At 45.3% G+C, this 25,327-nt stretch overlaps 2 protein-coding genes across 11 annotated transcripts in view; one reads left to right on the forward strand and one right to left on the reverse strand.

The window, feature by feature from the left end:
* Positions 1–7,096, reverse strand: part of LOC142765479 (uncharacterized) — a 139,032-nt gene extending 131,936 nt beyond the window's left edge. For all 7 annotated transcript variants that reach the window (XR_012884279.1, XR_012884283.1, XR_012884282.1 and 4 more), the window contains exon 1: positions 428–7,096. The gene's annotated coding sequence lies outside the window, so the exon portion shown is untranslated. The remainder of the gene's footprint in view (positions 1–427) is intronic.
* Positions 1–25,327, forward strand: part of LOC142765481 (uncharacterized) — an 887,742-nt gene that overhangs the window by 259,735 nt on the left and 602,680 nt on the right. The gene's annotated exons all lie outside the window — the stretch shown is intronic.

Consider the following 25,327-nt stretch of genomic DNA (forward strand, 5'->3'; position numbering starts at 1 on the left):
ATAACCACTTTGAAGTAAACTGAAGCCTCATGTAAAATTTACGTACCGCAATATATATGTCCTACTGAAGTATAGTGCTACCACAGTGGTAATCGTCTATAGAACTAATTTTCCAAAATAACATAAATTTTTTAAGTGCAACCTGGCTCCTTAAAATAAATTCACATTAACTTTCCAACTATCAAACGTGGTCTATCGACAGGCCCAACCTCATAATCAAACAAGAGCTCACTTGTATCAAATCACAAAAAACATTTTATGTATTTGCTCCATAATGTATGTATGTATATAACAGTAGTAGTATATTTTTCATGCTTCAACTTACCATGGAGAAACTTTACATCTGATGGGCTTAAAAACTTGCACACGTTATAGAACTGCGTGAATTATAGTACCGGTAAAATTTAGTTCTGCAAGGTGAACTCACCGATGACAGCATTTAGTAGCCGTTGGTGTCATGAGGAACCAAGTACGGCCAACAGGCAAAGGGCATCTGCAGACTGAAAGCTGCCAATGACAGCAATAAAGGGCTGGCCAGGCGTGCACATCCATTGATAAAGTGTAAGAACTGGCCATGACCGGCTGTTGTCAAGGCTCTAGTGCCGTGCAAAACGATGGCCAGACGAACTCGTAAACCTGTAGTTAGGCGATATTGGCCTACAACTTCATCCAAAGCAAGGCACCGGTGAAATCTTTGCTTTTTTGGGGGGGCTGGAGGGAAGCTTGACGTTCACGGGCTCTCGCTGCCACATAGAACTCTCAATTTGTTACCGAAGAACAGTCTAGGCGCGCTTCCAAAGTAACACGATCCACAACAGAATGTAGCATCTCGCAGCTTTGGTTGATCACATCACAGCGCTAGGTCTGGGGGCCGGAGGGAAGCTTGACGTTCACGGGCTCTCGCTGCCACATAGAACTCTCAAGTTGTTACCGAAGAACTGTCTAGGCACGCTTCCAAAGTAACACGATCCACAACAGAATGTAGCATCTCGCAGTTTTGGTTGATCACATCACAGCGCTAGGACTATGGTTATCACAAAAAGGAGAAGTGACGACTTAACAAACAAAAGCGCCAAGCTGCCCCACCACAACTTCGCAGGGCAAAACAGTTATCAACGCTGTCTTTCAATTTTCGGTCACACGAGCACAGCTTGTTCACAAGTCTTGGAACGTCAACACAGCACCACTGTTCACAACGAACATCGTTTCACTCCCGAACAGTACATTGCTCTCAAGTAAATAGAAGCGTACGGGCTAACTGGTGGCGAAGCAAGAACCGAGCGCGTAGTTCATGCGTTTCCGTACGTACTTGGGGTCACTCAAGTAACGTGTCAAAACGCTGTCAATCCGAAATGTCGCACAGCTACCAACTGAGAGACTGGAAAGTCAAGCGAACGAACTGTTACCGGCACACAAACACGCATTGCAGGCTTCCCGAGTGCTAGTTGCCGTCGATACATCGACGCCGATCTCCGCTTGATAACCACACCGACGCACAGGCTTCGCTGCGCTTCACCGTACACCATTGCACTGCCACAGCTTTCCGCACTGCTTACACGCACCGAAAGAGCTGCTGTAATCACAACATATCCGGTCAAACGCTGAAGTAACTCGTGCGAGAAGCGTTTGCTGAAAGTCGCACCGACCGATACGCTGTTTAAGACGCCATGTTGTTTTCGACAACTGCGCAGCACATAAGACGATAAGAGAGCTCTTAGAAAGTACTTGAACTATTTTGACGGCGTAAAAAAATTTGCTCTTATGTGCGAGAGGGGTGATATGACGAACACGACAGGCGTGCCAGATGAAAGAAGTGTTTTGGCAACGTCATGGATTGAGCTGATGTAGAGGGTATTGCTTCACAACCAATCACAAGCTGTGCCCGTAGGCCAAGCCGTCGTCTGCTCGCGTTTGTCGTCTGCTTCGATCAGAGCATGCGATAGGACATTCGCCTTCGGAAAGCTATTATTCTCAGGTGAAGTGGTCACTGCGTCGCACAAAATACATGTCAGTAGCTCACTCTACCTTTGAATGATGTTCGTGCGCCAAGTTAAATGGCTGGTAATTGACACAAGGATGAATTCAGCCAAGGTTTGCTCCAGAATCGTGAGGGTTTGCATATTTTCGGTGTCATACAAAGTTACTAGGGTCATTTCATTCCGATTGCTTTCCATATTATCACGCTCCATATCGGTGTCTGAACAGTGAGGGTGAAGATGCATGATTTGTTTGTAGTTCATTGCGTAATCACGCGCACCCCTAATACGCTTTGGTCTACAAAGTACGCTTTGTTCCAGATCGTCCCGAAGTGTATCGACAGCTGTATTTCAGAGATCACAACCATTGGACAGTTCGAGCCAATGAAAGCACACTAGAGCACAAACTTTAGGAACCACTCACTGAAAACTTCCTCTCATTTTTATTTCCAATAGCGTGCAAAGAATGTGCTCCCATTAACCTCTTTGGTGGTAATTTCCACCAATGAGGCAAGGATCTCGAGTCGCACTTTTAATTGGATGAGATGGGGCGCAACACAACAACATAACAAATAAGGTTGATCCTATGTCATGTCGCGTTCGAATGCACCGACCATTCACGTATCACATTGGTTTTCATCCAACCACAAATCTTTACATGCGTAGTTTTATGCCATTGACGCCCAATAGAATTCTTCAATTACTGCGACTTCGAACTTATTGGATGGTGGTGGTTGTCAACACCATCCACTGCGTACAAGGGAAACAACACGCGAAGCTCAAAGCGCCGAAAGAAATAAAAACGCACCTGCAGTCATCAGGCAGCCCTTAATGGGCGTGAATTAACTCAAAACCAGCCAGGGCACCAAAGTATACCGCTGCGGCAGCCGGTTCGAAGTAGCCACATTGTTCCTAAGAGTGGTCCGGACCACTCTTGAGATTTTCTCTCAGCTATGCTGTTTTTACGCACAATTTCGCTTCGTGAATCCACTTACGAGCACTTTTCGGTGACGTAAGCAAATATAGCAACTGCATCACCATCGCTGACATGTTCCCGGGCAGTCACAGCACGCTTTATTTGCAGCGGCCGATGTGACAACTATGGCCTCTTACGACGTTTTTTCGTTTCGTGAATCGACTTACGCAACAAAATTTATCTTGCGGAAAAATGTTTTCGTAAGTGAGTTTTGTGAATCCGGGCCCAGATGTATTATCCACGTGGCAGCATTCATAAGCCTATTTTTCTCATCAATTTTGTTACATGTGATGCCAGAGGGAAAAAAAAACGTGTCTTATTGTTTAAGTTGCTCTTTTTTCTTTGCCATCTAGCAACGTCTGCATCTCACACTACACCCGCAAGTGAAGGTTAACATGTTCGTCAGAAGTGCAACGTGAACTTACGGTGACTTCGTGAAGCCAGGGTGATCTAGCAATGTTCGTAGCGGTGGCGCTGATTTACACCCAGTTACTACAAAGCCTAGTTACGAAAAGGCTGTAAAACTTCCATGCGTTCTGATGCTGTTCGCATTTACTTAAACGCAATGGCAAGAATCGTTTTGGAGCGTGCCTCGGTCGGTTGTCGAGCAGGGAAGTCTGTTCCAGAGGTTGAAACACGGACTGTAACGGTAAACTGGGGGTCTGCTGCTGTTCAGTAGCAAAAATCACTTATCGTACAATGAAAATTCAAGTGAACTAATAAAAAAAAACGTTTCTGCCTCCACAAGTTTCCGTAGACATGTGTTCAGCACACACCATTCGAATTAGAAACTCTGCAGTCATTCGCACCGTTGCTAAATCCATCGTATCAGAGGCAATCCTTCTGTTTCTATAAACAAAAACAACTAAAGCCGATTTTTAATGTCAACTACCTTGATCCCTCAATCCTTCATTACAGACGTAGAGTGTTGGAGAGACGCTAATGCGAAGATTTGCGTGTACACAAATTACGGTCATTTTCTACCATTAACATGACTCGTTTGCTGTGGCTCACACATCCATATACGCCAGAACATCTTCCACTTGGTCAACATTTATAGAATCTACTCATGCGGCCTGCCTCAATAAAATGCCATCAAACATAGCATGCATGATTGATAATTTAGTAGCTCTGTATTTATAGAATGGCTAGCTTCTTCGAGGCTTTTATTTGCCTATTATTTGTAAACGAGTTTCTTCACCTCAACTAACTAGTTTGTATTCAGAGTTATTGTGTATTCCACCAGATCATTGTCTAGTATCATATTGATATTACATATGAACCAGTAGAATATGTGGTAACTGATGCTCTACGCTCGAACTGGTTCAAAAAAGAGCATCAGATGGCGCAGCTTTCAATTCGATATAAGCTGTCCTTTTCTTTATTATCCGATGGTAGAACAATACGTTAAAGGATTAGCCTTGAAGTGAGGCTCACTACAGCAAACCCCAAAAGGGCGGCATTCAAACCATCTAAGGCACCGTACTTTGTTCTCAACTTTCTCATATTACCTCAAACTTTGGAATTCCCAGCAAACGAGCGTATGTTTGTGATTTTTTATAGACAGACCAGCATCAGTTTTTTGGGAAAGAGCGTCTTCTAAGTACCTGAGCCGTTTCATTTGCTTAGCGATGCACCCTTCTGGTCGCACTAACTAGGGAAAATAAGCTGCCTTCTTTGCGGCAATCGTCGTGAAAAGGGCGCATTCTCATTTCCTGTTCTTATTTTTTTTTTCACAGCGTCAAACTCGATTTGCCGCTCGGGTGAGCGCGGCGCAGTGGCTGTGCCTCCCCTCATTCTCTACTTTCGCTCTGTTGAGTTCCACTCTAAGCAACGCCTTCGTGAGCCTTCAAGAGGATAGGCGGGGAGGAAGCAAACAAGATAGAACGTCTGTCTCCGCTCATGTCGGTTGGAAAGATTCGCAGCATCAGCCAAATTAAATGCTTGTTTAGCAGTTTACAAATAATTCATTCATTTTATGTTGTTTTGCTGTGCCACGAAGTATTCCACGTCGTCTTTCCTACCAAATCTTGCGGCTCCCGATGTTTTTCTAGCGCACGTAATTGGGTGGGCGCGTTTAACGCTGGCGCTTTCGGCTTGTTAAAATGTTATTATCACATGCATACTGGCGAACATACTTTCACACGAATGATTCTCACCCATTACAATTTGTAAAAATAAGTGTCGCCACGACAGTTGTGAGCCAACCCTTATCGCTGCTTGAAGCCGTGGCCTAATGATAGAGAACACTATAGACGAAAAAATTTTCTGTTTACGTTTTCACAGAACTGAATTTTGTTTGTGTTCGCCTATCAACTGTGGCACATGCCCACTATGAGGATTTGGTCATGAAGTCGGTGGTTTTATAAACTAATACGAAGTTTTAGAATAAGGAACGTTATAAAATCGAGTAGAAATACTTCATACTACATAGAAAAAGAGCTGTACTTAAGACAGCCTTGTTTCTTGTTTTTGCACTCTACTGTTTGTCCCAAGAGATTATGCGTGCACAGTGGTGCAACGATACCAGCAAATTGCATTAGTTTAGCACGCTAGTGCAATATTGTCGTAATCACTCGGGCTTCCTTGGCGTTCATTTCGAAAGTTTGGGTAATCTGCCAAAGCGGAGTGATAAGCTTTTACTCGTATTCACATCGTATAGCTTTCACTTGTAGCTTCAACGTGAATGGTAAGTGCGTGTGTTCTCAGGAAACGTATAGGCGCCTTAAGTTTTGTGGACATTGAAGAGGCTAATCTGACTGCAGTGGGATGGAAGCTAATACTTTTATATTAGGCTGGAGCGGTACACATCAGAAATACAGGAAAATAGGACACATCCCACGCATGATATTTTGTCAATATTGCATACGATGGCACCTTATTCCCTCCTTTTCACCCCTTTTCGTCATGTATTCTTGTTATACCATACAAGTCTTAGCTACAGCAGAGACTCTAGGATGTGTCATACGACGGAAGCCAGAAAAGTCATTTTCTTGTTTTTGTTTGGTAGGGGGTTGGTCATGGGGTGGTGTGTTGCATCCGTTCATACCACTACTCTGGCTGTTACTCTAGCCAACACTGTATCGAGCGTGTCATGCGCAACTGTAACTGCAGCAAGCGTATCAGCCATGGTGCCTCCTTATATGCCCAAGCATTATCTGAACAAATATATCTCGTTCGGACGCACTCGCCTCTGATACAAACACCACCTTTCTTTTTTTAATGACAATGCAAACTCACTCTCAACGCTGCTTATGTCAGTTAAATCGAGCGTGTAACCAGAAGTTTGTGGGTTCGGCCCTAGCCAGAGGCAAGCTGCCTTTCCCTCCACTCCGTTTTTTTCACGTGTATGTCTGACTGGCTTCTGGAATACACCTAAAGCTGTACAATTAGTGTCGCCTACGCTTTTATTGTCCTTATTATCTGCAGAATTTTTCAGCGTCGTGTCAGATGAAGGAACGAGCCCTTGAAATTCCCTTTCATCATTGCCTGGGAAAATGAAACGTTTTACCCCCTATTTCCTATTAGGAAAGGGAGAACCTAGACAGTCGGTGTACTCGTGGCAACAAAACCGTAGCATCATTTGACTTTAACCAACAGAAAATGACAGCATTCCCCTTCGCATCCTGGGACCAGCGCTATAGAATATACTGCAACGAAATTTTAAACCAAGAATGTAATTGAACTATTGGGTCTGGGCTGCACCGTGTGGACACAAATTGAAAACTTTGATTAAAGGAGCAGGCCACGTGTTATCTTCAATGAAATAAGACACCTCATACCCTTGCACGTACTGTGCTCTCACCACTTTCTTTGTGCTGAACCGAGAAATATAAAAACCCTTTTGCTACCTATAGAGGCCGTATTCTTTCACGCCAATATTATGTATATATGCACCAGCTTGGCTGCTATGATGTGGTTAGCTACGCGTATGTTGTATAAAATTCCAAGTTGTTCATTTTCTATTAACTGCTTCGCCCTTGCAGAGAAACTATGGATTTTATTTAACAATTTAAACGTGTGCACTAGATGTCGATACCTATAAGTTCGTAGTGGAATCGAAAGCAAAGCTCTGGTACATTACGAAAGTACGTACTTCGAAACAGATGAGAGTTTTGAGAACACCGGAATGCATATGATTAGGAAGTCGGCAATAACAGAGAGAGCAAAGATTATCTGTTTGATTAGCTCGCTTGTTCAACGATTTAGAGCTACATACGCTACAAAAGTCAGCGTAGTTCAAGGCTAGCCGTTGGAGTTTCGTACCATACGTCGAAGGTTAAGCCTCAGCTGAAAACCTTGGCTATTTTAGAAAAACACATTTTTTTAATGTTCTTCTTTGATAAAACACTCCCCTTTATCAGTTTTTTTAGCGGTGGGGGGGGGGAGAAGGGGGGGCGTGCTCCTTAGGCAGCCCCCTTGCTACGGGCTTGGCTGTTGTACCTTTCAGGCTTCATGAAGGAAGAGGCCATCATATACACGAATCGAAACCATGACAAGCCCTTCCCCCCGCATCGCCAGGGCCACCTAATAATCTAAAGGCATGCTTTCGAAAACTCAATAATTACAGCTCTCTTGCTGATTCATTAGGTAGCTAAATAAGTGTACAGGGAGAACGCAGTCTCCTTTTCTATTTTTAAATTTGGTTGCGCGTTTGTTTGTTTGAAATTTCTTGGGCACTACCATTCATCCAGCACATACTTGATGCGAGAATGTTGCACGGGGCTCTCTTTGAAATTTGCAATGTTTAGGTGACTATTGCTGAACGTCTTGCGTAATCGGTTCCCAAGCGTGAATGACGCAAACTTCTCACGCAGGAAAGAAATGCGGGTGCTCCAACACGCGGCATGCTTGAGCACGCATCTGACAATATTGGAGCAGTTCAGCGGGTGTCTGCGAGCTCACCACCCCTTTCCTTCATTCCCTTCCCCCTCTCTTATCTTCCTATTCTCGTTTCTCGTTTCCCCCGAACTATGTAGTATACCGGATGCCTTTCTGGTTAAGCTGCCTGGCATTTCGATTGGTTTTTTTTTTTCATTCCAACAAAAATAAGTGCCTATAAAGAAAAAGAACACTTATCAGCCACACTCTGTTTACGTCGCCAGTGGGGGGGGGGGGGCTTAAACAAAGATAGTCGGTCCTAATCAGCACAGGCCGTTAATTACAGCGGGCGTGCGCAAGAGTGCGAAGACCGATAGCAGTAACTAGGAGGGAGAGAGCTGTTTTGAGTTAGCGAAAAACTTGAAGGATTACCATACCGGAAAAATCAATTTGCTTGAATTGTCTGCCGTTGGGCGAAAAAAGCTTTCTGTGCCACGCATTTTTTGTCTATTATAATCATTACTCACAAAATGAAGGGAAAAAATTGCCACTAGAAGTCTATCACATGTTGCTTTATATTAAATGAGAGTTTTCAAGAAAACTTTCATGGTTTTATACAGCTTTTTATAAAAGTTGCGGCTCGGAGATTTAATGCGCTGACATTGTTAAAAGTCCTGAACAACCTAACGAAGTGCAATCAGTTGCTGTCGACTCTCCCGCTGAGATGCAATCGAAATTACATAAGCTTGAATAATTTTTGCGATTTCTGTTATTTAGGGTGTTAATTTATATGTGTAGCAGGGCATTTTTCTTAATAATACCGGTAGTTGTACTATATAATTTTATGATATAACGGCTGCCGACTCTTAATGACGCCATATACCGCACAAGACCACCGCTCCGCGCGGTGACGTCATGTGTGTGCGCGGGTGCTCCCTCTCTCTTTCTTTACTCTCCTTTCAATATCCCCCACCACTTCCACCTGTGCAGTGTAGCATATCGGCTATGCCAAACCGGTAGACATCCCTGTGTTTCCTATCCATCACTTTCCTCCTTTTCATCGACGCTTTCCTCCTTTTCAACGTGGCTGTCATGGCCAAGGTCGAACCAATAATCTTCGGGTCAGCAGCTGAGCCCGAAGCCCACATTATTTATTTATATATTTATTTATTTATTTATTTATTTACCTATCTATTTATTTATCAAATACTGCGGACACGTAGTCCGAGCCGGGAGGGCAATAAAAGTGATATGACAGTGTACACGTTTAAAAAAAAACTTTTGAAAGGAGGCTTATTATGGCCGTATACTACACTATGCATGACGCTTCAGTAAACTGAAGTACTGCTCTTTCATGACGTACATCAACGCTACAATAAAGGCGCCATTCTGAAACGCCGAAATAAAAGAACCAGGGGGATATCTCAAACAACTTCAGGTGGTCGAAATTTCCGGGACTCTCCACTACGGCGTCTCTGATAATCATGTGGTGGTTTTGTGACGTTGAACTCCACATATCAAACAATCAATCAATCTGGCAGATAAAGCGCGTATCACAAGGCTGCTGTACGAGTCAATTTCCGTTGTGCCCTCTCCAAGGGCGCGAATGCATTGGCGTGAATTACCTGCATGGTGGTATATGTACAACATCTTTAACGTTTTAAACGGATCCATTCACGCGCAGATGCTTGGTTTTATTGTCTTCTCATCGTGTAAAAGTGCTCAGAAGGGCAAAATGAGAGGCGCTCGAAGAATTTACAATTGCCTTTCATTTGCCTGCGTCATTTATACATTGAGCTCGCATTGAAGTATACTCCAGTGTTTCCGCATCGTAAAAAAACAAATAAACAAACGACAACCAGCTCTGCCAGAGTGGGACAGGCCTCGTTCCCTTATGCGACAAGACAGGATTTTCTATTTTGATGGCATCCTGGAAGTAGAAAGAAAGCGAAAGAGGAAATAACAGGCACGAATTTGAATACGCCTTGCTTAAATTATACGCGTATGGCGTTGGCAGGTGAGAAAAATACCGGCAGGCACTTTTCACGTCGAGAGGCATCGAATAGCGGCCGTCGTTTGCATTTTATGCCTCCCGACGGGGACCTACTTATAATGCATGTGCGAATGGCTTATCTCGCGGCCGCTAAACAGTTTAAACACGCCTAGTGATTTAGAGGCGAGTCCGCGCTTCACGTGAATGAATTATTTGGGGTTAGAAAAGTGTCAGGTATAACAGCAGCTGTGCGCTGTACTTCGGCATTATGCTCGTGTATTTAGGATTTATGCGCGCGTTACGCAGCGCTCCAACGTTTTCAATTATGTGAGAGTTAACGTTCATATCACGAGTATACCATAATTATTGGGCAATTTTGACCTGATATATTCTGGAGTTTTTTTTTCACTAATTGATATTGAACATATCGCAAAACACCTCCAAAATATTTATACGCACAATAGCACGTTGATTGTAACATAGGTGACGAAAGCGACTAAGCCTAAATATTCTCAAGAGTGTTAGCACAACTGCTGAAATCTCTGTGCATGCTCGAAAGTACTGCACAATCACTCCATCGGTAGCAACCCTTTCTTTGGAAAAGAAACTCTAATTTGACATTTACTCCAATGCGTTCTTGAGCAGCAGTCTTGAATTTTTTTTATCGGCGCGCCACTTATAGTATTAGCTCAGTTATTGCGAAAACCTGGAAGACTCTTTTAACTGTAATACAGCCTATGTAACTTGCTTGCTGCCATTCGTAATTTAGGGAACTGACGGGATGCTAGGGACAAACTCGAATGCTTGACGCATCTTCGCATTAGATAATGGAATAGAGCAGCACTCATACAAACCACATTTAAAATAATGAGTGTTCGATAAGCTGTTGATTGCTACCTCGATTCTATATTCTAGCACATCTGTTGGATCTCAGCGGACGTGGCTACGTTCAAAATAGTGTACTCGACCACACATATAACAAGAATGGTGCCCCTTAAAGCTAGAGGAAAGGTCTTTAGGTATTTTACAATCTCCTTGAAATACACTTTTTTGTTTATTTAGGTGATTTTAAAGAAGCCATGTGTGGCAAAGTTTTTCCCTAAAGAATGAACACTGTCCTGACTGCCCCCCCCCAATCAAAGAAAACAAAAAAAAACACGTTCCTTCGACGCACCCACAGTCACGCGTAAGTACACTTCTCTAGCATAATGCGCTACTGGATAACTTATTTTGAATAATAAATATAAAGGTTTCCAACAACGTGGAGCAATTGACATTAAAAAAATGCGAACCTCCGACTCCATCCAGTAAATTATCTTTTCTTTTAGGCGTCAGCTTGGACATACAATTTCCTGTAGTTACTTTAAAATGATTTCAATAGCGAAAATTGAAGTTTCGTGAATAGTTTTCAACGAGCACAAATATTCTTGGCTCTTGATTACAAAGTCAAGCTTACATATCTGCGGACTTTGATTGGCGGCGCAGCGAAGGAGGGTACCACATCGCATGGTTTCCAGCCCATCTAGATGGTTCAGTTAACCCGATCGGATGTAGCCCTAACGAGCAGGCTCAGCGGATAGCGCGCGATTTCACGTGCCGCGCTGTCGCGAAAAGCCATGCTCGTAAAGCGGTCGACATTTACGAAGATCCGTTGTCTACTTTTCATGAAATTGTTTCGCACTACCGACTGGCCAGGAAAATATTTCCAGCCCCCCACCCCGATTTGACCAAGCCTCGGGCGAGCACAATCAGACTACTTCAAACCCGTTCATATCCTGCTCCTAGATCTCTTAACCGGATAGAGCCCTATCATTCGCTGCCAGGCCCCAAATGTGGCAACGACTCGTGTTGTTTTAACCACATGCTCTGGTTGTGCCCAACCCTTGAAGCCCCTTCGCTCATCTCGAAGGAGCAATGGGATGCATCTCCGAAGCGCAGCAACCATCATACGCAACTCAAGGCCGTCCAGAGGGTCCGCGACATCGCGACGGAACTTCGACCTCCGGTTCTATCGTGGGCGGAGCCACCGACTTGATATGGCGGGAGGCTTATAGCTCCCCTAAATATCTGTTTCTCAAGACCTAAATAAACTTCTTGTCATGTCACGTCATGTGATTGGCGGATAAATATATTTGCCGGGGTGGAACGTCCGATAATCACCTTTGATTATGACAGACGCCGTAGTAGAGTGCTCCTGCTAGAGGTTCTTTACCATACACCTAAAGAGAGTGAGGCAGCAAACAATTGTCGTTAAAATCAACAAGAAGAAATAGACGTGGGCCGGGCACGTAGCATGTAGGCTAGTTAACCGCTGGTCACCAAGGCTACCTAACTGGATTCCAAGAGGAGCCAAACACACGAAGGGGAGAAAAAAATTTTGATTGCCCGATGAGATTAAAAAGTTCGCAGTTTTAACGTGGCAGCAGAATGCACAAGACCGGGTTCATTGGGGAATCATGGGAGGGGCCCTTGCCCTGCAGTGGGTGTAGTCAGGCTGATGATGACGATGAACTCCAAGTACACGAACCTCTAGCATTTCCGCCTCCATCAAATATGTGGCCCCTATGGCCACGGTTTGAACCCGTTATCTTCGGGTCCGCGATTGGGCGCCATTACCACTAGACCACTGTGATAGGTTTGCTTGTTAGAATCAGAATCCAGATTTTTTAGATCATTTCTACTGGTCAAAAATACCTAATTAGCGACATATCACTAAAAAACCATAATTCTCACTTATAAATATTTTCGAAGTCATGGATCAGGATCAACCTTCGTTCGTTCCTCAGAAAATGCTGTTTTTCTTTGAAATCAGCATACTGAAGGCGTAAAGTCTACGCCACCTCCCTTTACGCGGTCTCACTCTTTGTGCAACTATACGTTTCTCCCAAACTGTATCAAATATGTGAAGCTGACTGTTAGACTGAGCAGACACCCATGCAGTGCATTTCCCGAAGCAGTTTCAGCACTGGCGCAGTTCTGTGCTGGAACACTTGTGTGCGCGCTGACTTTCCACCTTGAAGATATTTTATTTATTAACATATTGTGGCTTGATAAGCACTGAGTTCTTTGATGAGTATTGCGGATTTTCTTTGCTTTTATGAAAGCTCGTGGTGAAGGTCGCATATACGCGTGGGGATTTGGCCTCAATTCCCACTAAAAACTTTCATAACACACGGTCATTGGGTTTGTGTACAAGGCAGCGGAATTTTGCTCGTAAAAGTGTCTTCAGCAACGCTGCACCAAACTACAACGGATCAGAGCACGCAGACAGGCAAAATGTTGTCGGGGCGAGCAGCGCGCGTGCCTATTTAGGCGTAACGACGCTGATCAGCCCTGATCACAACACGCCGTCGGGACTAAATGCGTGAGTAATCATTGAAGGAATTTTCCATAGGATCTGCGCGCTCAAGTTTATTTCAGCTCATTCATGGTTTTTCTTTCCGATCTCGATTTGTAAGAGTGCAATGACTCATGAAGGCGCATTGTTCATATTCAGGTGACCTCTAGTAAAGATTCTGACATGAATAGTTAATTAATTATTAATAATTCTGACAGGATCTGCAAGGTGGTGCCGGTGGAAGATTTCTTCTGTGCTTTGTTGAACAATAAAAACTTCGCGGTGTGCGCGTTAACTAAAAGCCGAATGCTCCTGTCTCTAATTCCCTATTAGCAGCCATTAGCATGTTCCAGTAGGAAACGTTAATATAAGTAGAAGCCGACTTCTGCTGTCTGTCATTCCCAGTAGCAGCCATTGCTTCCCTCCAAGGTAGTGCCTGGTGAGTTTTCTCCTGTGCGTGAATAAACAATAAAAAACGCTTGTTCATAACGCCATTGATTGATGAAATAAACCAACGAAAGATGCCAGATGTTTTCTAAAAGGAAAACGAAAAGATGCCAGATGTTTCTAAAGCAAAACAAAAAGAAGACGCCAGCTGCTTAACGAAAGACGCCAGGTGTTTTCTAAAGCAATGGTTTTATCAAAACCATATCGATACAGGTTAGTAGTTGCCGATGCTCATTGCCGTCGGTGTGTGCTCGTATGGTACATTGAGGACTATCTGACAGGAAAAGGTTGCTACGTTATACTCGCTGGGCATAACCTCCTTGGTTTTAGAAAGGTTTAGCGAGCGTTGGGCCGCAGTGCCATGAATACAGTGAACTCGTATATGCCATGAACTCGAGGTGGTTAAAGGTGGGAAGTAGACCCGAAGCGCAAGCCGCAAGAACATGCGGGTGCGCCACCTCTCATTTAGTCCTTGGAATGTCCGCTGGATGGCGGTGCTTCTATATGGGGAATGTATGATGAAAAGATGCGAGATGGTGGTACTTAGAGTGTTGAATAGATGGACGAACGGACACACAGACAGATGCAAGGATTAATGCGTGAAGGGACGCAGGGGCGGATGTATGGACGAACGCAGGGACGGACGCACGAACAGACGCACGCATGGACGGGTGGATGGACGCATGGACGGCCACACAGACGGACGCATGGACGCACGGAAGCAAGAACGAATGGACGGACGAATGCTTCGCCCCACTCTCCATCATTCACTCCGTGGATATGCTGCCATTTTTTTTTGAGACACTGAGCAATGGCATCACTCTGTTAAGGGTCAGTGATACTACAACGTTGACTTGTTACGTTTACAAGGGAATGGTGGAGAGAACGCTGTTCCCTCTTTACGTTCCATGATGTAAGGTTGTGACGTTATAAGCAGGCCGCACCTCGCTGCGCTTTCCGAGCCAGTTGTTCGTTGTTAATGCGGCTCTGTAGGTTGACATCTGAGGCAGCGTTCCCTGAGATATTACGGAACTTTCTATTTGCGCACCTGAAACGCTGCGTCACTGCTGTCGTCTGAAAATTGATCGGCATGTGAAGTGTCATGTGTTTTGCCTCTTGTAACAGAGCGAACCCAGTGTTGTAGTTAGCGATACCTGGGGTATGTCCGGTGCTCCTGAAAAAAAAATGCGCTGCTAGCGTTTCAGTTAGCTGTGTTTATGTACGGATATTACGAGTATTGGAATGAAAAGTTCGTATATTAAAAAAAAATGTGCACCTTCTTTCGCCTAAGTAGCATCGCACACTATATTTTATTTGAAAGAACAGCATGTCATGTTAGCTTAATGACACATTTCTCTCTTTGATATTTAGCAGGAAGGCGTTGATTACGCATTAAAAGAACTTGTAATGGGAGCTCATGTCTCGGTAAGAAAATAAACGATGTACGAGCTTTCGTCCCTGCGTTAGAGGAATGTTTACAAAACTGATTAGGACAGTAAGCACGACAGCAAGAGGACACGCTCATAAGAAACGCCGTTCTATCTCCGCGTCTTCACTCCTAACTGCTTATACTATCCGTTTCTACCAAAAGAAGTAAAAATCAATCATTCTAAGCTTCCTGTAATCCACAGCTCCGCTATTCATTAAATGCTACCATATCTTCGGTTTTTCAATTTCGCTTAAGGGAGACCCCTTAAGCGAAATTTTACATATACAGTCTACGCACTTCATTTTACAATGTTACTTTTTCAGACTACGTCCCCGTTAACTGCTTGCAAAGACTGGAGTAAAAATAACGTCACGCGCCCGTGAGAATAACGAACAGAAAAGTTACAAAAGCTAAGTTGAGATTATTGTAAGCGCTTAAAGCGAGGATCTTGATATGCCAAATAAAGACCAGGCATAGCTGATGAACTTCGAGCTTAAGAAGTACTAATGATCTTGATTCGTACGGTAATTTTGAGCAAGACGTTTTCGCGCGCTGCCGGTGCTCCTAGTGAGCGCTTTAGTTCGAGTACCCAAGCACTCAATTTAGGAGCACCAAAAAAATTTCAACACTAATTATAGAATCCTAAGTACACTGCTCCTTTTCTGACATTTAAATTATGGAAAAGTGTTCTTCCTTACTGGGTTCAAAGTTTTTTCTGTATAGAATACCGTCGTACATAGAAAAACACCAAAGACATGACCTTCATGAAATAAATATCAGAGGAAGCGTTGCCAGAGTTCATTATTGAAAGATGGATAAACTAGTTCCTTTTGACTCTCGTGTAAGGCACGTTTCACTTTCTGCTTACTTAAGGTCTATGGAGGTGTCTTTCGGCATGAAATTCTGAATTAATCATAAAGAACAGCAATCAAACGATCACAGTGGTTTATATATATGTATATATATATATATATATATATATATATATATATATATATATATATATATATATATATATATATATATATATATATATATATATATATATTATGAAGTCTTGGTTTGGATTACCTTTTATTAGGCCCGAGGAACCGGCAGCCGGCAGCTACGATGAATGAGCCAAGATGATGATGCTACGCGACAACGATGAGGATGCATGAGCCACACATGATAATGATGATATTGTACCGGTGAAGAGGATGCGTATACTAAATGCCCACATCAATTCCCCCCACGTGAAAGCGGCCAGCCTGGCCGCGGCAAGTCAAGGGGACAAAGAACGTCGCATGAAGGGCTTCATACGGGAGACATGGACGACCTCTGTAGTTCGATAACGGCGATCTGCTGGGGCTACAAGTGGCGTCACGCGATAATTCACTGGTGAAGTCTCTTCGAGAACTGTGCACGGCCCGATAAACCGAGGCTGAAATTTGTCACACAAACCAGGTGTACGAACAGGCGTCAAAAGGAGCACTTCGTCTCCAGGTTGGAAGGATACATCACGATGCGATTCATCATAAACTAGCTTTCTGTCTTGCTGGCGGGCTTCAGTGTTTATACGAGCTCGTTGGCGGCACTGTGCGAGTCGTGAAACGTATTCCTCTGAAGAGGATGGAGATGAATTCGCTTGGCAGGTAAAGAAGAAGACATCCAGGAAAGAAGTAGGGGAGCGTCCATAAACTAGGTAAAATGGCGAGTAGCCGGTTGTTCGCTGAATAGCCGTATTGTAGGCGAAAGTGACGAATGGTAGAACAACGTCCCAGTTTTTGTGGTCTGGTTGAATATAGGCGGCGATCATGTCAGCAAGAGTGTGGTGAAATCGCTCAGTGAGGCCGTTAGTCTGGGGATGATAACTAGAGACAGTCTTGTGAGTTGTGCCGGAGGCCTGAAGAAGTTCGTTCACTAGTTGTGAAAGAAAGGCCCTTCCACGGTCACTGAGCAACACACGTGGAGCACCATGACGCAGTATAATGACTCGGAGGATGAAATCGGCAACAATCTCAGAAGCTGAACCAGTAGTAACGGATGCCGTCTCGGCGTAACGCGTCAAATGGTCAATGGCTGTTACTATCCACCGGTTTCCAGCAGCACTGACTGGGAGGGGGCCATAAAGATCGACGCCTACAACTTCGAATGGTGTGGCTGGGCACGGAAGAGGCTGTAGTGTACCGGCGGGAGCAGATGTTGGTAGTTTTCTACATTGGCAGGTAGTGCAGGACCCGACGTACCGAGCTACACTAGTGGTAATGCCTGGCCAATAAAACCGACTTCGAAGGCGATCGTAAGTTTTATGGTAACCAAGGTGACCAGCAGTCGGATGGTCAGGAAGTGCCCTGAGGACTTCGGACCGAAGCGATCGGGGTAGAACGGGAACCCAGCGCTGACAGTCAGGATGGTAAATCTTGCGGTACAGCACCGAGTTTTCCAGCCTAAATTGCGAGAGTTGGCGACGGAGCCTTGCATTAGGTGGACGGGAACTGCCAGTGATGTAGTCTATAATACGCCGACAGTATGGGTCAGCCAACTGTCGAGAAGGAAAATCGTGCGGGTCGTCCGAAGGCAGCTGGTCCATAGAGGCGAGAGAGGAAACCGCCGTAGACGTGGACTCCGAGGGCATGTTGTGCAAATTGATGGCGGAAACCCCGAGTGGAGTCGCTGGTAGTGGGCAGCGAGAAAGAGCATCGGCGTCACTATGCTTCCTGCCACACTTGTACACGATCTCAAAATCATATTCTTGGAGGCGTAGAATCCAGCGTCCGAGGCGTCCCGACAAGTTCTTGAGTGTGGAAAGCCAACATAAAGCGTGGTGGTCGGTCACAATGGTGAAATGGCGGCCATGCAGATATGGACGAAATTTCTGTACTGACCAAACGATGGCGAGGCACTCCTGCTCGGTGATTGTGTAGTTCCTCTCGGCTGCGGAGAGGACGCGGCTGGCGTATGCAACGACTCGCTCTCGCGAAGAGTTGTCGCGTTGCAGGAGCACGGCTCCTAAACCGCGGCCGCTAGCGTGTGCGGGAACGATGGTAGAGTACGAGAGACAATGGGCTGCAGGTTGCCCATGTGGGTCATGGACGTGAGCTCTTTCCTGATGACATCCCGCAATGACGATGAAGAGGACTGAACGGGACACACTGAAGGTAGTGTGAATCCCATTGATTCCAATTCCTCACGTATAATCGCCCTTATCGTGTCTCGCAGGTTTGGATCAGTCGTAATACGGGCCGCGTCACTGTCTGATTGTAGGCGCATAGACTCAAGTTCTTCGAGGCGCTGTCAAGTTGTCGCAACGTCAGCAACGGTAGCCGGGTTCTGGATCGCAAGGGCATTGAATGCGACGGGTGCAATCCCCTTAAGAAGCTGGCGCACCTTGTCTGATTCTGTCATTGGTGTGTCAACCCGGCGGCAAAGTGAAAAAACATCCTCGATGTAGGATGTGTACGACTTCCCGATGTGCTGTTTCCGAGTCGCGAGAGCTTTCTTTGCGAGAGCCGAACGAACAGCCGGTGCGCCAAAGACATGGCGAAGCTGATCTTTGAAGGCTGACCAGTCGGGGATGTCGATGAAGTGGTTGAGGAACCACGTCTTCGCGACACCCGTGAGGTAGAATGACACGTGAGCGAGTTTGTAGGTGTTATCCCACCTGTTAGCAGCGCCGACACGTTCGAAATCGTCCAGCCATTCTTCCACATCTTCTCCGCGCATACCAGTGAAGGGATGGGGCTCACGCTGGAGGCTGTTGATGACGTGAGAAGGCGCGGCACGCGGTGGTTGAGTGGGAATGGCTTCAGCACCGGCCTCATCTTGGTGCGACATATTTCCGGACACCTGGCCCAAGCTGCGACCTGAACGTAGCTTCAGGGGGTAGAGTGGTCGAGAGAATGGCGGGGGATCTAACAGCACTCTCCACCACGTATGAAGTCTTGGTTTGGATTACCTTTTATTAGGCCCGAGGAACCGGCAGCCGGCAGCTACGATGAATGAGCCAAGATGATGATGCTACGCGACAACGATGAGGATGCATGAGCCACACATGATAATGATGATAATGTACCGGTGAAGAGGATGTGTATACTAAATGCCCACAATATATATATATATATATATATATATATATATATATATATATATATATATATATATATATATATATATATATATATATATATATATATGTGTGTGTGTGTGTGTGTGTGTGTGTGTGTTTAGTGCAATAATCAGTGCGCATCCACAGATGAGGGCAGAAAGGAAACATTTGCCCGGGAAAGAGAGGCTTAGCACAAGCTACGCAGACTTTGTACACTGTTGAAAGGTAACCATAAATACACAAGCACTAAACATTGGAAGCACTGTCCCAGCTTTTCACAAGAAATAGTATTTTTCCTCCTCTGTGCAACAAGTGCTATGTGGTGTTCGGGAGAATCCTTCCAAACACTAAGAAGAAAAAAAAACGATACTGCTAAATTGTGAGCCCTGCCTTTTTAACAGTTCACAACAAGCACACAAAAGAGTACCTAGAATAGGCGTTATTGGGAGATTCAGCGGAAAGTCATTTTAAATAGGCAATATTAGTTGAAGGTGTAAGTTGCCATGACTGTTTCACAGCTGATGGTCATGCCCATTTACAACGATCATGCCAGGGAAGGTTTGGTGTTCTGACCACTATATTAACAGGCCATCACATTATTTCGGGGAGCAGCCGAAAGACACTCCTTAGACGGAAACGATAAGCTTTCCTTTCGGTGAACATCATGAACAATGAAGTACTTACGCTTGCAACAGAGTGTGCTAAAGATCGATTTTGTGGGAGACTTTTTACATTGTACGACTCATTCAAAAGTTTTACTTTTCTCTTTGTCCAGGATGCATATATTGAATACGCTCTGGCCTCATTTTCGTAGCAACTACTTTTGGAAGTTGGCCCGAACAGTGCCGTTTAGTAGCATGTAAACGCAAGTTCTCTTGCAGGTAAATGTCCAGCTGGAGAAGCTTGAGAATCGTATATGCAGAAAAAATGAGAGACAAAATTTGCTGTCAGACATAACATTTAATATTTATTTTAAAAAAAACCACACCACTTGCGTAGTTTCGTACATATTACTCTACTTATCTTCTGCCCTGCAAACAAAGAAATAAAAAGTGAGTAAATCGTACGAGCGGAGGTGAAGTAGCACAACACGCATACTGAGTAAACTAATTTATATTTGACAGGGTTCATAATGACCAGCAACTGCACAGCCCGAATGTAGGTTCTAAACGTCAAAGCGCCTGTTGTTTTTTGAAGGACGCATTCATTTCACTGCCCGAAAGGCGCTAGTTACCGTACAACGTTACGAATATACATTTCACAGTGAAAGCAGTTATGAGATCAAAACTCGGGTCACGCGCGGCAACGTAGTTGTCCGCCGCCAGCGCCACCACTGCCGCCGGAGTCCGTAACCGCTATCGGGGAAATCAGAAAAAAAAAGAAAACCTAATACCAAGAACACAGTGAGGCTTGAGCCCGGGTTCACTGCGTGCCGGCCCAGTATTCTACCACTGAGCGAGACCGGTGCTTGGGACTTGTACGCAAACTTGCCTAAGGCAGACTTGATGTCAGAAGAAGAATCGCGTTACTATGAGAATCAAAGCGTTTTAAAACAGCAAGAGAACAAAGAGGTGTCACACAATGTGAATAGCGTAACAAGTTGGTCGTTCAATGTACCAACCCATTACAAAAGCTCTTTCTTGATCACTTATCAACGGTGGCGCATACCCACTTCAGGCGTAATTTTTCATCGTTGTAAGTCACTGCATGAACAATGGACACATTATTTCTTGCAAGTGTTCAGTGGATACAATGCCACTCGGAAGAACGACTACAAATGTCATAGTGAATTCTGGTCTACTACCCATAAATTATTATTATTAATGCCCTAGTGGGCATCAAGCAAGTGTGCTTGCAGCAGTTGCCGAATGAGGGTTTAGAAAGGGCTCTGAAAACACGTTGTTCTAGATTTCGCTGTGATTGTGCTGCGCCTTCCACGCAGGCCTTGCGTTTTCGTGTAATGACTGAATCAGGAACCTAACTCGCTTGCCCAATCCCCAAACGGTCACCAAATGCTTCCAAAGCACTTCACCAAAGTATAAGCCCTATTTACTGCGCATTAAGGGCAAGACGAGTTTTTCAGTGATATAGACAAGCTAGATTAAAAGACAAGGTAATGACACAAGCACCCCCCCCCCCTCCTCAAAAAAAGTCGCAGCCCTCAGAACGATATTTCCTGTACGATCGCGATTTCGAAGCAGTGGTGTTCTGAATTCCTGCTCGCCCATCTGTATTGGGCGAATGAAGTAGATTGGCAGTGAACAAGAGAGCGAGATGCGGAAACACAATACCTTGAATGTCCCAGCGTGCCTGAATCAATAAAAAGCTGCTCGTTTGATGCTGCGTGGGCAAGTATGAAGGCTGCTTAGAAGCAGTAAGCTTAGGCGCCGGCCTTTTCCTTTGATCTTTTTTCGCTCAAGTTCAAAGAAACATTCGCGGTGAGGTCACCTTTCACGCTCCCCTTTTACTGAATTACTTTATTATTTGCTTGCATATACAGGCGTGTTGTCGATAGTTTGATAACGTACGCACTCGGGCTAGTCGATTGTCTGTGTTTAATGCATGCCTCCTGAGGGGTTAAAGACGTGAAAACATGGAAAGCGACCCCGCAGGGGCGCCTGCGCAAGTAGGCGTTTGGTGTGTAGCGACACCACGGACCCGATCTAACGGGGGAGTTTTGACTCCCTCCCACGCCTAGCCGTGCGTGGCTTTGCCGTGTCCGGGGAAAAGGGGATCCTGGGGGTTGAGCCGACGCTGGGTGATTGGACCTTTAAGGCCCCCCGGCAGAGGCAACACACCCCTTTGGCCCCGGCTTCACGTAGACGGCACCTCTGGGCTGACCCACCCAGGGGAAATAGGCAGTCGCCTTTTCCTATCTCTCTCTCCCTATATCTTCGTCTTTTGTTCTCACTTTACATCTTTCCTGTCTTCTCCTCACTTCATTTTACTTCCCATTTTTCCTGGCGGCAAGGGTTAACCTTGTGTGGCTATCCAAACTAGGGTAAACCATATTGGGTTATAGTAACTGCGTACTGCTGGCGTTGCGCAGACATGCCCACATGCTCTGCCACGTCCCCTTGTTGGACTCCGTGGTGGGTGGTAGGCGCCGTTACCGAAAAATACACGTTTTCCCATGGGATCCTCGGCCCCCTCTCTAAATGATCGTGCCTCGAAAAGGGTACGCACCGACGCAACTTCACTACTTTGGTCGAAAAACAGAGAAACTTTCCCAAAATACCATGTCCTCCACTGCGAACAATCTACAAAAGCTAGAGCAATCTCACCCTTTCTTGTGCCCAAGTGCTTGAGAGAGACCATTGGAACCGGTTATAAGGCCACGAAGATGGCAAGTGGAGATCTGCTTCTCGAATTAAAAGACAAGGAACAGTACAATAAACTCTCGCACCTCGTAGCCTTTGGTAACATCCCCGTCTCTGTGAGTGCACACCGTACAATGAATACAGTGAAGGGCGTGGTATCGGACGAAGATTTGATGACACTGAGTGAAGAAGAGCTTCTTGATGGATGGAAGGACCAAGGTGTAATACATGTCCAGCGCATCATAATCCGACGCAACAATAACGAAATAGCAACAAAGCACTTAATACTCACCTTCAACTCAACCACTTTACCTGAGACTCTCGAAACTGGCTATATAAAACTCCATGTCCGACCCTTTATTCCTAACCCGAGGCGTTGTTTCAAATGCCAGCGATTTGGTCATGCATCCCAGAGCTGCCGAGGGCAGCTGATCTGTGCTAAGTGTGGCACAACCGGCCACAGTGCTGATGAATGTAGTCATGATGAGGTCCTCTGTGCTAACTGCGAAGGTAGTCACCCCGCATACTCCAGAGCGTGCCCAGCCTGGAAAAAGAAAAAGAAATAATAACTATAAAAGTAAAGGAAAATATCACATTCAGGGAAGCAAGACAACGGGTCTCACTAACATTGGCACTGAAAACTCCTTTCGCCGAAGTGGTGCAACGAGGGGCGGCACCACAAAGGCCCTTGGCATTTGCCCGGACCTCGCCTAGCGTGCCGAGGCCAATGCCACAAGCCCCTACGGCGGGAGCAGCTAGCGCTGCCCTGCCCAAATTCAGCCTGTCCACACCAGCGACCTCGACAAGCTCCGGCGGCAGTCAGGGCAATCGCGAGGCCAAGGGGGCTCCATCGACCCCCAGCTCGGTAGGGACAAAGACTTCGTCGACCGAGGCGAAGTCTAAGCGACGCACAGATCGCTCTTTAGAGCGGGTGTCCAGTGCCTCGCAAGAGGCTATGGACACCAGTTCAAGCCAAACGGCGCAGGAAGCGCCGAAGGAGCGGCGAGCTTCGCTCGACCGCCCCAAAAAGGACAGAACGCCGATTACAGAGCCTGACAAAGGCCCTGTAAAATGAGATAATCCCTGTCTTCTTTGCACACAGCACTTTTCCCTTCTTTTTTTTCCACTATGGACAACATCATACAGTGGAACGTAAGGGGAATACTTAGAAATTTAGATGACGTCCAAGAACTTCTGTGTAAGTTTTTTGCGAAAGTGCTATGTGTGCAAGAAACGCACTTAACTCCTAAGCACAAGGACTTCCTACGACAATATATTATTTTCCGAAAAGACCGGGAGGATCCTGTCGTACCATCTGGCGGTGTAGCCATTATAGTCGATCGTAGTATAGCATGTCAGCATTTGAAGCTCCAAACGGCCCTGGAGGCAGTGGCCATTCGAGCTGTACTTTTTAACAAACTCATTACCATATGTTCTGTGTACATACCACCGCATCAACAGCTACACGGACATGATCTGGAATCATTAATAGATGAACTCCCAGAGCCATTTCTGGTTCTAGGTGATTTTAATGCACACAATGTCCTGTGGGGCGATGCTCACTGTGATGCGCGAGGACGTCTCATTGAGCAGCTCCTTTTCTCTTCTAGGTTATGTCTTTTAAATATGAAGGAGCCTACGTATTTTAGCCTTGCAAACAACACATACTCCTCCATAGATCTTAGCATTTCATCACCGTCTCTTTTACCTGTTTTTAAGTGGAACATTTTTAAAAACCCTTATGGGAGTGATCACTTCCCAATCATCCTGAGTGCGCCGAACAAAGATCAACTACCCGCGCAGGTTCCTCGATGGAAGATTGATTCAGCTGATTGGGAAAGGTATAGAACTCTTACACACATGACATGGACTGAGCTGTCTGCCATGACCATAGATGACGCTGTCACGTATTTTACAGCTTTTATACTTGATGCTGCATCTAAATGTATTGCCAAAACGAGTGGCATGTGTTCTAAACGGCGAGTCCCATGGTGGAACGACGCATGCAGGAAAGCACGGACCACTCAGAACAAAGCATTGGCGTTGCTTCGCGATTCCCCTACAGCAGAAAACCTGGAAAATTTCAAGCGGGTCAAATCGCAGGCAAGGAGAACGCGCCGACAAGCTAGACGAGAAAGCTGGACAAAGTTTATATCGAGTATCAACTCGTACACAGACGAGGGAAAAGTGTGGAATAAGATAAAGAAAATTAAGGGCCAACAAACGTATTCTCTTCCACTAGTTAATAGCCTCGGGGAAAGCTTGGAGGATCAAGCCAACTTTCTTGGCACACATTTCGAACACATATCGAGCTCCTCACACTACTCCGAATCCTTCCAGAATTACAAGGCACGAATAGAAAAACAAAAGTTAGAAAGAAAACCCCCAAGAAATGAGGCATATAATGCACCATTCTGCTTAGCAGAACTGCGAACAGCACTCAGCTGCTGTAATACATCTACCCCAGGTTCTGACAACGTAATGTACGCGATGCTGAAGGAACTACCCTCCGAAACTAAAGAAACCCTCCTCTCTCTTTATAATCGCATATGGTTTTCGGGTGTGATCCCCTCCGCCTGGAAGGAGGCTGTTATAATTACAATTTTGAAGCAGGGAAAAGATCCCTCTATTGTATCAAGTTACAGACCTATAGCGTTAACAAGCTGCCTCTGCAAGCTATTTGAAAAAATGATTAATTGCCGCTTACTCCACTACTTAGAAACAAATAAATTGCTTGACCCATACCAATGTGGGTTTCGAGAGGGTAGATCCACCACCGACCATCTGGTGCGTATCGAGGCACAGATCCGAGACGCTTTCGTCCACAAACAATACTTCCTCTCTGTGTTTCTCGATATCGAGAAGGCCTACGACACAACTTGGCGTTTCGGCATATTAAGAGACTTGTCCCACTTTGGTGTGCGCGGAAGAATGTTTCATA

The sequence above is a fragment of the Rhipicephalus microplus genome, chromosome 6 (genome assembly GCF_043290135.1).
Source record: "Rhipicephalus microplus isolate Deutch F79 chromosome 6, USDA_Rmic, whole genome shotgun sequence".
Lineage (NCBI taxonomy): Eukaryota > Metazoa > Arthropoda > Arachnida > Ixodida > Ixodidae > Rhipicephalus > Rhipicephalus microplus.